This window comes from Schistocerca cancellata, chromosome 3 (genome assembly GCF_023864275.1).
Source record: "Schistocerca cancellata isolate TAMUIC-IGC-003103 chromosome 3, iqSchCanc2.1, whole genome shotgun sequence".
In the NCBI taxonomy this organism is placed as follows: domain Eukaryota; kingdom Metazoa; phylum Arthropoda; class Insecta; order Orthoptera; family Acrididae; genus Schistocerca; species Schistocerca cancellata.
In genome coordinates this window covers 458,181,698-458,199,180 of record NC_064628.1, presented here as the reverse complement: position 1 = coordinate 458,199,180, position 17,483 = coordinate 458,181,698, and the positions used below count along the sequence as shown (strand labels likewise).

At 41.4% G+C, this 17,483-nt stretch overlaps 1 protein-coding gene across 1 annotated transcript in view; it reads left to right on the top strand.

Moving 5' to 3' along the window:
- Positions 1-14,328: 14,328 nt before the first annotated feature.
- The window catches only part of LOC126176746 (uncharacterized), a 331,084-nt gene continuing 327,929 nt past the window's right edge, over positions 14,329-17,483 (top strand). Inside the window, exon 1 of the mRNA XM_049923915.1 lies at positions 14,329-14,428. The gene's annotated coding sequence lies outside the window, so the exon portion shown is untranslated. The remainder of the gene's footprint in view (positions 14,429-17,483) is intronic.

The window sequence follows — 17,483 nt, the reverse complement described above, 5'->3', positions numbered from 1 at the left end:
TCCCTAGCGACATGTGGTTCACCAGCATCTTGCAACTACATTCAAAATCAACCAAATGAAAATGTGTGAACTTCGGCTGCTTACTTCTGAAGTTGCACAAATAGAAAGACTTCCGGCTGCCAAAGCTTTGTGTTTTTCTTTGTCTGGTTTCAAAAAAAAAAAAAATGGTTCAAATGGCTCTGAGCACTATGGGACTCAACATCTTAGGTCATAAGTCCCCTAGAACTTAGAACTACTTAAACCTAACTAACCTAAGGACATCACACACACCCATGCCCGAGGCAGGATTCGAACCTGCGACCGTAGCAGTCCCGCGGTTCCGGACTGCAGCGCCAGAACCGCTAGACCACCGCGGCCGGCTTGTCTGGTTTCTGTCAATAATAATAATACTGGGTAAATCCTAGAGCAATGTAGTAGCCATTGTGCAGGGTATTTTAAAATTCATGTTACAAACTTCTAGCTTCTAGAGGTTATGGAGCGGACTTCAAAGTTCAGTTTTTACATAGGAACCCATGTCGAGAAACGTCATTCAGGACGGTACATAGCGTCAAAGTTATGAGCGTCGGCGCCTGTAAAGTATGCAAGGTGTATATTAATAAAACCGACAAATTGCAGGGACGGATTCCTGACTGGAAATGGAGGAAAAATGTTTCTATGAACACGTGTCATGAAATGCATCGTTGCCAAAGTATATGGCGCTGACGAATGGTAGTTCCTCTGACCAAATGCCGTGTGTTCCTTGTGTGTTGCAGGCTGTGTGATTGAAGCAGCGTACTGTAAGCAGCAGAATGATTCGGTATTCATATCGGGAACAAGTCAAAATGATGTGTATGGCCGAGCAGATGGAAACTGCCGAAAGGCAGCACGGCTATACGAAACCAAGTATCCTCACAGACGTCAAACACATCACACAACATTTCAAGCCCTTTTTGGGGTTTTGTGATCGTAGGTTCAGACAGACGAACGTGCAGGGAGGTGGCAGATTATGCGGACAGCAGATTTGGAGGAGTGGGTTCCACCCTATATTACGATGAACCCTAGTACAAGCTCCACGCAAGTGGCCCGCCAACATAGTATAAGCCAAAGTACGAGTATTTGTGTCCTGCACGACAACCGCTACTATCTCCATCACTTGGAATTCCATGGAGGCCACTTCGAAAATCTGTTGCGACGTAGATTCAGTGCAAGTCTGTACTGTGTTCCTGGACGATTTGTTGTCGTTCACGCACACCGTCCATTTCCGGGCACATGTTTATCAGACCTTTTTTTCCTTCATTTCCAGAAAGAATCCATACCTGCAGCTGTCGGTTTTATCAATGTTAACCCTGTATACAGGGTGATTCAGTGATGATATTACATAATTTCGGGGATGATGGTGATTGATAAATGTATCAATTCTATGTAAGGATCTCTTACCGGAAAAGAGTCTAAAGTTAAAAGCAAAACCGTTCTGATGCCTCTGACAGTGGAATACATGCATTGGTACTGTTGTTGCGAAGACTGCAGGATAGGCAACTTTCAGAGCTGGTACTATGGATCAAAACTAGGAAAAACTGTCCATAAAACATGGGCATATCTGAGGCGCTACGAGCACTTGTTCATCTTCGCTACTGTGATGCAAATCTCCTCTACTGAACAAGTGTTCGTAGTTCTTAAGGTATGCATTTTAGAGCCCAAGTTAATTAGTCATTTTTTCTTGTTTTGGTCCATACTACTACCTCTGAAAGTTGCCTACCCTACAATGTTAGTAACAACAGTACCAGAACATGTATTCCACTGTTAGAGGTATCAGAACGATTTTCGCTTATAACTTTCGACTCGTTCATTTCGTGGTACAGGGACCCTTACCTTAAATTCATACATTTATTTGTCCATCATCCTAGAAAGTTTGTAACATCATCACGGAATCACCGTGTATATACATAAATATACAGGCGCCTTCGCCCATAACTTTGACGCTCTGATATATAAAATTTGATGTGCTAAGTCCCCTCTGCAACCTCTGGAAGTGTGTAACATGAATTGTGACACAATCCGTATCACTACCTGTGTGTTGTGCTGTCAATTTGTTCGTTTATTTGTTGCGAAGTGAATAATGAAGCCATTTCTGGTCCACTGCGGTGATCACCTACAACTCAGAAAATGCATTTTCATGAGATATTTAAGCGTAGGTAATGACACAGATTTATCGTAGAAGATACAAACTATGTATGTGGTGGATGGACCATGTGGAGAAGATATTGTTCGTACATTCGTTTCACAATCTGTAACTACAATCACACTATGTCGTGCGTTAATGCCAATATTTGAAACAACAATAATTATTGGAAACTAATGTGATCACATTCTTACTAAACCCCCAGGTTGGGAACTACTGTACCAGAAGGAGCTGTAGAGGTTAGTAACTGTTGGTAAAGGCAGAAACCGGAATATGTCCAACATATAATATTAAGGACGTTGGGTATAAGTGCTACTGTGTAATGAAGAGGTTGGTACAAGAGAGATATTCGTGGCGATTGGGAAGAAAAAAGAAAGAAAAAACGCTCCACAAATTTCTTGTGCCACTTCCCGTTGTCCCTTTCCTTGTTTCGTTCAGACATTAGGAGATGTATCTGGGAGGAAGAAATGTGTTCCCCGACTATTCCTGCATCTTAATATCTTGGAATTTAAGCAGTAAACCTCACCATACGTCCATTTGCAAGATGTGGTCCCGTGGCTGACGCTACGAGAGCATCTGCCACTGGAACATACCCCATTAGTGCGCGTCAGATCATTCCACAGATAGTTATTCCGGGGCATCTGACGGCAGCTAGTGTATCCAGAGATTTATCATCAATAGTGTAATCGAACAGCTGCGAATCTTTTCGCCTGTTTTTTGTGCAATGGTTGTCATTTACTTACGTTCACAGCTATTGCTTTTCCTCACTCGGTGAACTATGAAGCAAGTTGATCTTCATATTCGCTGATCTCGTCTATTAAACCCTGTATTGTACTACAAATATGAGGAGCGATCGAAATGTTTCCGTTCGAGAGCCGTACAGTCCAGAATTGCCGTGAGCATTGATCCAATCATCCATCGACACACCAGACTGAAAATACCCGTATGGTAAAACACCGTATGCTGCTGCGTGAAGGAGTACGTAAGTGATTGCAGCACATCCTCGTCCGACGGGAATAGTCGATCCTTCAAGTCCTTTTTTAAGGGACCGAAGGCGTGATAATCATGTGGTTCAAATGGCTCTGAGCACTATGGGACTTAACATCTGAGGTCATCAGTCCCCTAGAACTTAGAACTTCTTAAACCTAACTAACCTAAGGACATCACACACATCCATGCCCGAGGCAAGATTCGAACCTGCGACCGTTGCGGTCGCGCGGTTCCAGACTGAAGCGCCTAGAACCGCTCTGCCACACCGGCCGGCGATAATCATGTGAGAACGGATCAGAACTGCACGAGTGTCTCCCATTTAAGTTGGCGTAACTTCTGCGTTACGACGTTTGCGATGTGGGGAAGCAGCACATAACTTGTCGCGTCATTCCACAACGGTGGTTTTCTTCAGACATACTGCCCCTTACACGTTCTTCACTTTCCGATGGATGACTACCGGTGTTTGTCCTTCGGCAACCAAGGAAAGAATAACAGCACGTTGGCCCTGTTTGAACGCATTTAGTAATAACGTCGTCGTAGTTAACATTTCCGCATTTACTGCACGCACGTCGGAAAGACACAAATACCGTTCTAATCCGTTGCCTACGTGTCAGTGCTTATATGCGCGCACCGGAGTCGCGCTACGTTGCGTATACGCTGTAGAAACGCTCTCAAACAGAAACTTTTTTATTGGCCCTTATATTAGTATTGCTTCAGGAACAGCTAATATGAAACTTAACAGACAGTTTCTCCAAGTTTCACATTCTTTCCGGGTGGGTGCTGAAGAGGGATTGGAAACGCACATGTAATGTGGAAGAAGGGTAAAAGGACAGTTATCTGCTTAAGAAGCCAACCCGGCATTTGTCAGATGCGTTATAGAGCAGCCACAGAAAAATACGCGCAGCATAACACATGTAAACTGCTACATCTGGATACTCTTAAAATTAAAAGTTCTTTAAATTTCTAGAGAATCTATGGGGTGTTATTTACAATTCCGAGAAAGTGACAATTGAAGTTTTACATGTCTATTATGCGGTCATGTATCTGTGCGTAGGCGTAGAACGTTAGACTTCATGGTGCTCATGTGATCAGCGTTTGACCTTTGTAAGGCGATCGTGCGTGAGGCGACTGGTCGATTCCCCATAAACTTTTGTTATTAATCTATTTTTATCATATTATCTAATTTTTATGACATTTGAACGGTAATATAACAAAAAAAACACGAGTATTTGCATGAAGTTTTTTTAAATTATGTTTTCCATGTCTGTATGATAAGTACCCTCCCGCAACGTGTGATGGCGAGAGCTCATCCGAAGAGTAATTGTACACTACCCTTGTGGTCTGGCACATTGCGGCTTACTGTGTTACTGGTTGTGAATAAAGTCATTCGCATCATTATTTATCGTGGTTTGACTTGGGCGTTCGAAGCCTGTCCCTCGTCCTTGAAAATTTAATTAGAAATAGTGAATAGTCAAATAACAACTTCATAAAAATGCACCTTGTTTTTTGCCGCTATATTACCTGTCAAAATATCACGTAATTACGAAAAAACGGACCAATGATGAAAAAATATAGATTAATAAATGCTATCCAGATTAGAAAGGTGGCCTCGTCCACGACCATCTTGGATACGGCGACCGCTGACCACTTTTCTTTGTTTCTTTCATTTATTTTTATTTTTATTTATTTATTGGATTTGGTCAGAGCGGACGCCACGTGATATCCGTTGAAGTTAGTTATTGCTCCCTTCACTTAGCTTTTTTATTACACAGAGCAGCCAGATATTTGACCGAACACGCTGAGGTACCGTGCCTGCATAGCAAGACCACACTAACTTCTTTCGGCCGGTAAATGTGCGTGAATTCCTGAGGGACCAAACTCCTGACGTCATCGGTCCCTAGACTTACAAAAAAATATTCAAATGCGTGTGAAATCTTATGGGACTTAACTGCTTAAGGTCATCAGTCCCTAATCTTACACACTCTTAACCTAAATTATGCTAAGGACAAACACACACACCAATGCCCGAGGGGGGACTCGAACCTTCGCCGGGACCAGCGGATAATCCCGCGCGGCCTAGACTTACACACTACTTAAACTAACTTATGCTAAGAACAACACACATACACCCATGCCCGAGGAGCACTCGAATCTCCGGCGGGAGGTTTGGTAACTTTTCACAGATACCTCTGGTGCATAATAGATGCGTAAAACTTCTCTAGTGATTTTCTCGGAATCGTCTGAGTAGTGCACCTTACTACTTGCACGTTACGTCGTTTTAATGGCCTACTAAAGATGTACAACATTTGAAGTAAGTCTGCGATTCTATCGTCGTGCCCCCCCCCCCCCCCCTTTGAGATTATTGAAAATAGTTAGATGTGATTAGAATTATATTAAGCAATGTAACCCATTGGAGACTGCAAAGGCTACTGAACCATGCCAAATCCGCTGCAGGGGTGGAGGCTTCTAACTTGCTACAGTGCAAGGTGGCAGCTAGTCATAGTGGTTTAACTTCAGAAGAGCGTGATACTTGCTGAAGTGACTGTTTGTGTTGAAGGCGATGACGTGCGCCTCATCGGTGAGACATATTGGAAGTACTGAACAAATGGAGTCACAAAAAATACTAGTATTTGAAATATCTTGTATACGACGAAGGATGCCACAAGCAATGGAAGCTGCAAGAGGTAGTTAAAAGCTGATATACATACTGAAACGTAATGCGACAAATCCTGTTGGAGGCAATGTAATATGATGGACTCACAGAATCTGCTGAGGGCAGAGTGGGTCTACTGAAAATGAATACCACTGGAGGCAGAGACAGAGAACTGCTGGATACAGTGGGTGGTGACACCTTGACTGAAGCAGCGTGTGCTGCGAACACAACTGCTAGCTCAACAGGTGCTCCTTGGATATGCAAATTAGATTTCACGCGAATTCTGTCACCCCACGTCATATAAAATGACAGATTACGACCATGAAGTAAATAGGCTACTTGGAAAATCAACTGACACGCTCACTGGAAGCGCCATAAATTAAATTCCTGATTTAATCAGGGGACCTCGCCTATTGCTTATGGTTGAAGGATCTAGGCACTCAGTTGGATAAATTACTTTAGTGGCTACGGAATCAAAGTGTTTGATCTGGTAAACATGAGATTTATTCCCAAAACATAGGAATTAAGCATAATACATTAAATATAAGGCTCACCGGCCATGTGACCATGCGGATGCACAAACAGTGCCCCCAACTCTTACGGGAATCGGCAAAAAGCCTTGAGTAATGAGTATAATGGGCAGGCGCACTATGAATATAGAGCGGGACAATAAGTTGGGAATGTGAGTTTCACGGGAGGTGTGCCAGAGGTAAGTCCCTGCAGTCGCACTATCCTATGTGTCCTCGGTGGCTCAGATGGATGCCGGCACCGTAGCTCAGCGTGTTCGGTCAGAGGGCTGCATGCTCTCTGCAATAAAAAAAACTGAGTCAAGGAATCAAAGATAAACTTGAACGGATGTCTTGTGACGTCCGCCCAGACCAAACGCAACGAACTATCTCGAACAAAATGAAAGAAGAAAAAAAAAAAAGATGGATAGAGTGTCTGCCATGTAAGCAGGAGATTCGGGGTTCGAGTCCCGGTCTGGGCACACATTTTCAGCTGTCCCCGTTGACTTATATCAACGCCTGTATGCAGCTAGGGGTATTTATTTCATTGTAAAATACATGACGTTCACCGGGCATTCGCCATACCAACGCCCTGCCATCGGTTCGCCACATTGTGTACTGTGATTCGTCACTCTACACAGCGTTCCTTCATTGACCAGTCATCCAATATGTTTACACTCCTTACACCAAGCGAGGCGTCGTTTGACATTTACCGGCGTGATGTGTGGCTCATGAGCAGCCGCTGGACCATGAAATCCAAGTTTTCTCATCTCCCGCCTAGCTGCCATAGTACTCCTCATGCAGTTTGGAATTCCTGTGTGATGGTATGGAGAGACGTCTGCCTATTACACATTACGACTCTCTTCTTCAGTCAGTCAACAGACCAGGTAGGATTGTACGCTTTTATGCTGTACGTGTCCCTTCACGGTTCCACTTCACTATCACATCGGGGTTGAAGAGGTGCAAGGAATTTGGAATTAACTGACAATTTGCTAATTTCTCCTAGGAGAGGCCGACGGCCAATTGAGCCACAAGTTGCTGAAGAAGTTTCTGTTGCCATGGCTGAGAATGATGGATCTTCAGAGCGATCTTCAGGCAGTGCGCGAGCTGTGTCACGACAGCTGCACGTTCCATGGTCCATCGTTCGAAAAGTGGTGCGAGCAATCGTGAATTGGTATCCGTACAAACCTCCAGAATGTCGTGGATGCAAATGGTCATACATTGAGCAATTTTTGTAGCCTGGAACGTAAACATGGTACTCAATTAACAAATTTTACTCTCTCACGTGGAAATTACAACGTGTTTCATTTAACGGTTTATTATTTATTTATCTTCCGTATGTCCGTACAAATGTTTCCACAAAGTTCCATTGTCCTACGATCACTGGTTTTTGAAGGGGGCCCTCTCAAGAAGCGAAAGTTTTATTATAAGTAGGCAACAGCAGACGCACTGGTGGCTCCTAATGGTAGGAAGCAAGATCAAGATTTAATTTAACGTGCCCTCGGCGACGAGGTTACTGGTGTGTTCGAAACAGGGGAGGGATGCAGAAAGCTAGAACGCAGGAGAAGGTTTCTTACAGGTAGAGAGAACGTGGATTTCATTAAGGAGCAGATTAAGAAAATAGGGGATCATAAAGGGCAAGTATCTATGCGGCTGATCGTAAGGTGACGTTAATTAAAAGAGTGTCTGGGGGCGTGGATGATAAAATAAAAATGGAGGCTTGCAGCAGGAGAAATGAGTGTGAAACTGTAGCAATGATGGATGGGGATTGATTGCATTGTGGTGATAGTGTTGGTTACGTAATCAGTTTATTTTTGAACTATTCACCAAATAAATCGAGGCCAATTATCTTATATTCGAACTATTTACAAAATAACTGAGAACAGTCTCGTAAGAAAGACAATTTATGTTTTATTATGGTTTGCCTAAATGTCCCCACCAAACTGGTTTGAAAAACTTCAGCATATCCTAACAGAAATCTTTCGAAGTTTAGTTCACAGTACATTTGAATAAAAACATTATGAGCATAAAAACCGCGTTATTTTCCAATCAAAAGCAACCATTAAAACTGACATTTCTAACGTCTTTAGATCGGAAGCCTTCAAGGAAGGAAGGGTAAGAGTTTATAGTCCCGACGACAGCGGGGTCATTAGAAACGGAGCACAAGCTCGGATTACGAAAGGATGAGGAAGAAAATCAGTCATACCCTTTCAAGGGAACCATCCCGGAATTTGCCTGTAGCGATTTAGGGATATCGTGGAAAACCTAAATATGGATGGCAGCTCGGGATTTGAACCGACGTCTTTGTGTAGGTGAGTGCACTGTATTAACCACTGCACCACTGTGCTAGGTCGGACGGAGGTACGTCTTCAGCCCAATTAAACTGCTCGGTAAGCAACGTGCCCTGAAGAGGGCCACTGCAAAGGCGGTCGAAATGGAGGTCGTAGTAGTTGCTTTTAGTTTGAAAAGGACTCGGAATAATGCCCAAACAGATTTTATTAAAAAGAAACGAAGTAGTTCCACTTCAAGAGCTGCTAATTACAGCCGGTTTCGATCTTCACATAATCATGATGTATCAGATGGGGTAACACCATTGTAGAATTTTCAAAAAATCATTTCTATTTGCTTAAAAGATACTCTGAACTTCCTAAAATATGAGATAAAATGTCTAATCCCTGTTCTACGAAATTCCGAGTTCTTTCCTGGCGCCTCGGATGACCCGAAACGACTTATCTTCGACAACTCGATAGCCCCTGTAGCGTCTGGGTGTAGTTAGGAGCTATTCAAAACAATAACACGTTAGCTTCGGGTCAGCAAGTGTCAGGACTCGCACGAAAAACGCAATTATTTCGTTTCGAATTTGATTTTTGTGTGCAGTATTGTCTTTTGATAGTTTATTTGTGACCTTGTGGTACACAGTTTTGACTGTCTAGTAAGAATGAGTGGTAAGAAAGTGTACTGGGGCAGAAAAGGTAGGAAAACATCGTATGCAACGTGGGCCCGAAGCAGTATGTCATCAAAGCGTCCAGTGAATAGAAATGAGACTGAGATTAGTTCTGAAAGAGTCAGTGCGTCTGCTAAGAAACTGAAACACAGTGACTGGCATTTTGATGTGAATTACAACTTCAGCTATTGGATTATAAATTTTCTTGCCGTTTTATCTGTTATTTCTCAACACGTGACATGTAAAAGGTGCAATGCAGACATCACGTTGCAAGGACGAAGTCCTAGAGTCTTAGGCTTCATAATGATTATTGTTTGTCCAAACTGCGAGAAGTTGCTGTATCAAGTAGTAAGTTTATACGGAACGCATGTGGAATCAACCGTCAATCAGTCCTGGCAATGCGTCTACTTGGAATAGAGCTAAACAGAATTGTAAAGTTCTGTGTCTTAATGGAATTGCCACGACGGATATTTCAATCGTTCTATGATGAACTAGTGAATGTAATTTCGACAACAGTACGACAGGCCAGTACGGGGAAGGCAGATTAATGTTAAGAATTTGCTACAAGTAGACTTTTTGAATTCGTTCATGTCTATAACACATTTCAAAACTTCTCCGTATATAATTTTTCAAAATGACATACAACATAACCTCCCCCCATGAACCATGGACCTTGCCGTTGGTGGGGAGGCTTGCATGCCTCAGCGATACACATAGCCGTACCGTAGGTACAACCACAACGGAGGGGTATCTGTTGAGAGGCCAGACAAACGTGTGGTTCCTGAAGAGGGGCAGCAACCTTTTCAGTAGTTGCAAGGGCAACAGTCTGGATGATTGACTGATATGGCCTTGTAACAATAACCAAAACGGCCTTGCTGTGCTGGTACTGCGAACGACTGAAACCAAGGGGAAACTACGGCCGTAATTTTTCCCGAGGGCATGCAGCTTTACTGTATGATTAAATGATGATGGCGTCCTCTTGGGTAAAATATTCCGGAGGTAAAATAGTCCCCCATTCGGATCTCCGGGCGGGGACTACTCAAGAGGATGTCGTTATCAGGAGAAAGAAAACTGGCGTTCTACGGATCGGAGCGTGGAATGTCAGATCCCTTAATCGGGCAGGTAGGTTAGAAAATTTAAAAAGGGAAATGGATAGGTTAAAGTTAGATATAGTGGGGATTAGTGAAGTTCGGTGGCAGGAGGAACAAGACTTTTGGTCAGGCGAATACAGGGTTATAAATACAAAGTCAAATAGGGGTAATGCAGGAGTAGCTTTAATAATGAATAGGAAAATAGGAATGCGGGTAAGCTACTACAAACAGCATAGTGAACGCATTATTGTGGCCAAGATAGATACGAAGCCCACACGTACTACAGTAGTACAAGTTTATATGCCAACTAGCTTTGCAGATGACGGAGAAATTGAAGAAATGTATGATGAAATAAAAGAAATTATTCAGATAGTGCAGGGAGACGAAAATTTAATAGTCATGGGTGACTGGAATTCGAGTGTAGGAAAAGGGAGAGAAGGAAACGTAGTAGGTGAATATGGATTGGGGCTAAGAAATGAAAGAGGAAGCCGCCTGGTAGAATTTTGCACAGAGCACAACTTAATCATAGCTAACACTTGGTTTAAGAATCATGATAGAAGGTTGTATACATGGAAGAACCCTGGAGATACTAAAAGGTATCAGATAGATTATATAATGGTAAGACAGAGATTTAGGAACCAGGTTTTAAATTGTAAGACATTTCCAGGGGCACATGTGGACTCTGACCACAATCTATTGGTTATGACCTGTAGATTAAAACTGAAGAAACTGCAAAAAGGTGGGAATTTAAGGAGATGGGACCTGGATAAACTGAAAGAACCAGAGGTTGTACAGAGTTTCTGGGAGAGCATAAGGAAACAATTGACAGGAATGGGGGAAAGAAATACAGTAGAAGAAGAATGGGTAGCTTTGAGGGATGAAGTAGTGAAGGCAGCAGAGGATCAAGTAGGTAAAAAGACGAGGGCTAGTAGAAATCCTTGGGTAACAGAAGAAATATTGAATTTAATTGATGAAAGGAGAAAATATAAAAATGCAGTAAATGAAGCAGGCAAAAAGGAATACAAACGTCTCAAATGTAAAAGGATGTAGAGGCTTATCTCACTAGAGGTAAGATAGATACCGCCTACAGGAAAATTAAAGAGCCCTTTGGAGATAAGAGAACCACTTGTATGAACATCAAGAGCTCAGATGGAAACCCAGTTCTAAGCAAAGAAGGGAAAGCAGAAAGGTGGAAGGAGTATATAGAGGGTCTATATAAGGGCGATGCACTTGAGGACAATATTATGGAAATGAAAGAGGATGTAGATGAAGATGAAATAGGAGATACGATACTGCGTGAAGAGTTTGACAGAGCACTGAAAGACCTGAGTCGAAACAAGGCCCCCGGAGTAGACAACATTCCATTGGAACTACTGACGGCCTTGGGAGAGCCAGTCCTGACAAAACTCTACCATCTGGTGAGCAAGATGTATGAAACAGGCGAAATACCCTCAGACTTCAAGAAGAATATAATAATTCCAATCCCAAAGAAAGCAGGTGTTGACAGATGTGAAAATTACCGAACAATCAGTTTAATAAGCCACAGCTGCAAAGTACTGACACGAATTCTTTGCAGACGAATGGAAAAATTAGTAGAAGCCGACCTCGGGGAAGATCAGTTTGAATTTCGTAGAAATACTGGAACACGTGAGGCAATACTGACCTTACGACTTATCTTAGAAGAAAGATTAAGGAAAGGCAAACCTACGTTTCTAGCATTTGTAGACTTAGAGAAAGCTTTTGACAATGTTGACTGGAATACTCTCTTTCAAATTCTAAAGGTGACAGGGGTAAAATACAGGGAGCGAAAGGCTATTTACAATTTGTACAGAAACCAGATGGCAGTTATAAGAGTCGAGGGGCATGAAAAGGAAGCAGTGGTTGGGAAGGGAGTGAGACAGGGTTGTAGCCTATCCCCGATGTTATTCAATCTGTATATTGAGCAAGCAGTAAAGGAAACAAAAGAAAAATTTGAGTAGGTATTAAAATCCAGGGAGAAGAAATAAAAACTTTGAGGTTCGCCGATGACATTGTAATTCTGTCAGAGACAGCAAAGGACTTGGAAAAGCAGTTGAACGGAATGGATGGTGTCTTGAAGGGAGTGTATAAGATGAATATCAACAAAAGCAAAACGAGGATAATGGAATGTAGTCGAATTAAGTCGGGTGATGTTGAGGGTATTAGATTAGGAAATGAAACACTTAAAGTAGTAAAGGAGTTTTGCTATTTGGGGAGCAAAATAACTGATGATGGTCGAAGTAGAGAGGATATAAAATGTAGACTGGCAATGGCAAGGAAAGCGTTTCTGAAGAAGAGAAATTTGTTAACATCGAGTATAGATTTAAGTGTCAGGAAGTCATTTCTGAAAGTATTTGTATGGAGTGTAGCCATGTATGGAAGTGAAACATGGACGGTAAATAGTTTGGACAAGAAGAGAATAGAAGCTTTTGAAATGTGGTGCTACAGAAGAATGCCGAAGATTAGATGGGTAGATCACATAACTAATGAGGAAGTATTGAATAGGATTGGTGAGAAGAGAAGTTTGTGGCACAACTTGACCAGAAGAAGGGATCGGTTGGTAGGACATGTTCTGAGGCATCAAGGGATCACCAATTTAGTATTGGAGGGCAGCGTGGAGGGTAAAAATCGTAGGGGGAGACCAAGAGATGAATACACTAAGCAGATTCAGAAGGATGTAGGTTGCAGTAGGTACTGGGAGATGAAGAAGCTTGCACAGGATAGAGTAGCATGGAGAGCTGCATCAAACCAGTCTCAGGACTGAAGACCACAACAACAACACATACAACATAACTAACACTTTCAATCTTTTTATTTGTAAATTTAATCACAACTTTGAAATAACTTAGCAAAGTGAAAGACATAGGAGATTTTCGATGAGTTAATTTAAACAACATTTATTAACAAAAGACTGTCATTTTTTGGTGAAAATTGAACGACTTAATTCAGACACTTGCCAGTTACACAAAAATCAATATTTCTAAAATCCCTTACGTGGTTCACCAACTACACACATCTTCATCGCATAATTTTTTTTTCCGGATTCAAATTTACACCAGTTATAGTGCGTGTCGCAGATCGCCTCAGATTCAACATGCCTCGGGAGAACTGCTGCAGTGTCACTATTTTATAGTATTTTCCGACGATTTTTTAATAGTATACTTAAATCTATGCTCAATAACTTCCCCAAGTATTACTTTTCTGTCATCTTTCCTTCTACCCATTAACAAATGTCAAGAAAACGCTTTTCTTTAGGTCGTTACATTATTCTTACCCCCTGGGGTTATTTATAACAGTTTACATGGCAATGTTAAAACTGTGGCATCAAGCAACATAAAATTTATCCTGCGTTACTGCTGTTAATAGGATTTTGTGCTATTTGGAGTCATGTTTTTAACACTGTCATATAAGCTGTTAAAAACAACTTTAAAGATATCTGACGATGATCTAAAGATGGAAATGGTTGTGAATAGAGAATTTATTGGCAGCTGAGGTACGACTTTTTTTATATATTGTGGGGGAACCATCTTCGCAAATTCATTTTATTCAAATTGACAATGACCGTGGAATCATATGAACATTCACTGTATGGTGATCATATTTTATGTGTTTCGTGTTTGGTCTGTAGTATTAAAACCGCGCTTAAGATGGTATATTCTCACTGAGACTGTCTAGGCCACAACTATTTAGGCGCCAGATCTTCCCCAGAAGTACGATATTTTTTTATCCTCAGAGTAGCTTTGCCCAGACGCTTCCGCAGATGGGTGCTTTGGGTGACGAGCGCCTTGCCACTGGGGGGAGGTAACCAGAGGCTGCGCCCAGAACGACACAGGGCAGGCGCGTGCGCCCCCGCTGACCCGCTAGCAGGGTTGCCGCGGTGGTCGTGGGCGAGCCCCGCGCATGCGCACTGCGGAGCACGTGCGTGGCGTCGTGTTTAAATACCGGCGCTGGGGGGTGCGCGCACGCCACTGTCACCTCACCGCCGACGCCGCTGTCCGACCCCGACGCCCGAGCAGACGCAGCCAACGACGCCGACGTCACACCGTAGCACGCAGCTCCACCTCACCGGTCAGTAGCACCTACAGTTGATCACCATATAATTCCGTCACGTCCCCCCAGACGTGGAAGACCTTTTCCTCCGAGAAGTAATTTTGCAAAGACACCTGTCCGACACCTGACTGACAACCCAGCCCAAACCCAATAATTTTCTTAGAGTAAAAAAAATACTAAAATTTATTAGCGATTTAATTTTCCTGCTTGCTCTCTGATTTAAATCTCTGTGTGCGTTTTAAAATTATGACAGAACATAAGAATAACAGCGGAGTTATTTAGTATTGTGAATTTTCACCAAAATTTGGCAATGATGATTTCAGATGTCCCCTATGACGATACATGAGTTTTAAATGACTTTTTTAAATTAAGTCCTGCGCTTCTTTACCTGTTGTGAAAAATTAACTGGGATGTAGGTATTATACAAATTTTTTGTCATAATTTATACCAGCAATAAGAGTAGATCATGAATACCACCCAAAAGCTAAATGCACCTCTACATAATGATGTCACTGGAAGGTCAAAGAAGTGTCTAATCGCTGAAGACTGTAAAAAACGCTCTTTTCATCACTGAGGCATTGCTTTCCTACATTTCACAGTCTAACGACTGCTACTGCTTTCTTCGCTTTGTTCATATCACATGTATGTCGTGATCGACTCTCCTATTAGTACCGCGTCTCGAGTTACGAACATCGACGAAATACTTTCTGATTTCTCTAGAGAATTTTTTTATTATATTCACGGAATCGACTTCAGTAAATGTTTCCGTCCTTAGAATTACTGAAGGAGAACACAAACACGTAATGATTATGAATATTCTTCACTGCAAGGGAACCGTTATCAGAAACGTTACATCAGTCTTTTATATATGTTTCCACAAATGAGGTTCAGGCTACGTAACATATACTTAAGCCCGAAATACGTATTGCACAGTAAAAGACTACTGACATCAACGCACGAACGCTCCCATCCAACTAATCGTCATTCTTTAACGTTGGTCGAGAGTAGGTGCTTTAGCCTACTGTGTGTTTTGGACGGAAATATCGATTGACCGGCAAAATAGGTCTATGTGTGGAGCAGTAACAGTCAGGTTCTCCAAAACGACCTCCATACCACCCACGGAAGCAACAAATAGGCCGCTTCTTTGAATCAGGAAATTGTATACGTTTTTGAAACATAAGCTGAAATTCTTTTTCCCCCACTTTCACCTGTCTCTTGCTACATCGAATCAAAATATTATAAAAATGTCAAATACATGAGAAGTATGGTTCACAAAGCTTTCTTAGTGAACGATCCATTTCTTGTTGTCAACAACAGAAGCAATGCGAGCACAGTGCGTAATATGCAATGCTCCTCCTTCAGCGAATATTAATTCTTGCATAGATATATTGCTAAACTCTTCAGATAAGAGAGACTAAAGCATGTAGTTTCCTCGCTGAAACCCAGCGGATACACTCATCTGACATTCTGAAACCGATTACATTCAGAAAGAAATTTTTGCTAATTATTTCATTATTTTTCAAGGTTTCTGTGTATTGAAATATAGGTGGAAACTCACACGTCGGATAGGTACGCTTCTTACCATCAGATTCGTTTCCTGATCTATTTGAAGGTGCAAATATATTGCTGCTGTGAGAAAGCATCAAATGCACTTGAGATTATTCCCTGTGATGGAGCTAAAGAAAATTTTGTTCCATTTGCTGAGTTCCATTACGCAAACTCTCTATTTACCAAAATTTGTCCCACATAGCACTAAACCACTGAGCTTAGGCTGAGAGATTAAATACCTGTGTGCTGGGGAGGAACTCAAAGCATCTAGAAACTTCTCTTTCGAATGCAGTGTTCCTGCAACATGACAGTCTTTATTAGGTTCTAATCGCATCCTAGTACGTAGTTTCCTCATAATTGTGATTTATCAAACTATCCGTTACACTTCTCACTAATTATCATAAGCAGATATCTGTCATCAATGTAAGTTGTAAAAAATAGTAAATCATTCTAAGTCTCAAAAATACAATTTTGTGTAAAAATTTTTTATCTTGGAGTTTTTGAGATCACTATTTTAAGAAAGTATTTATTTCTCGTCGTCTAACAACACCAATTTCAGTTGTTTAGCTATGCATTTCCAGATCAGATTTTTCCTTCCACTACGAGAGTAATACATATGTTAATTGTGTATGACGTATCTTGCCAAACAAGTAATATTAAAAACATATTTAACGATACTGAGAATGAATAAATACTGTGATAATATATAGTTCACGTTTATTACAACTTTCTTTTCCATTAGATAGCTGATGTCCTCATAAATGAATATTTTATAAAATTTTTCAACAAAATCTTTACATTACAATATGTTACTCTCTTTGTTGAAACTCATACTCTCTAGTCCTACGGAGCAGACGTTTACTTATTTTCGTCCTACGTCACTTGTTCTCTGTGAGGGTCTTTAAGCCTGAGAAGTCCTGTCCTATAGTGTTGTCTCGTGTAAGCAATATTGTCGCTTCAGTATCATGTTTTGTGTAGGTTTTTAAATCTTTTTCTTTAAGTTAGAATAGGATGTTTATTATACACTGCCATCACTATGCAGATAATTTTTGCGATTACAGGTAATGGTTTGCTTAGCGAAGCGCCTTCAGATTGGCAAGGAAAAATTAAAATAAATACTATTACAGTAGCCGTTTTACCGTGCAGTTATTTCAGAACGAGCGTTGCACTCTTATCATTTCGAATAAAAACAGGCGACACGTCTCATTTAGAATTATAGTTGATGTTCTGAAAACATTTCATTCGCTCTGTTATAATGACTGTGAAGTGATTCGTACGCCGAACACCCCCCAGAACGGAGTATGAAACCATGTATTTGATTTTATTATTTTTTATTTTGCACGTCTTGTTACGCAGTACTGAATTAAGGCCCAGTTCTCCATGGTCATGGAATGACTCAGTACATGAACATCAGAAAAGTTAATAACAGACAAAGTTTCCACGAAATCCCATGGAGATAATAATTTGTTCATTATATACTAACAATGAAACGCAGAAATCGGCTAATTTTTTTCCAAAAACTCCG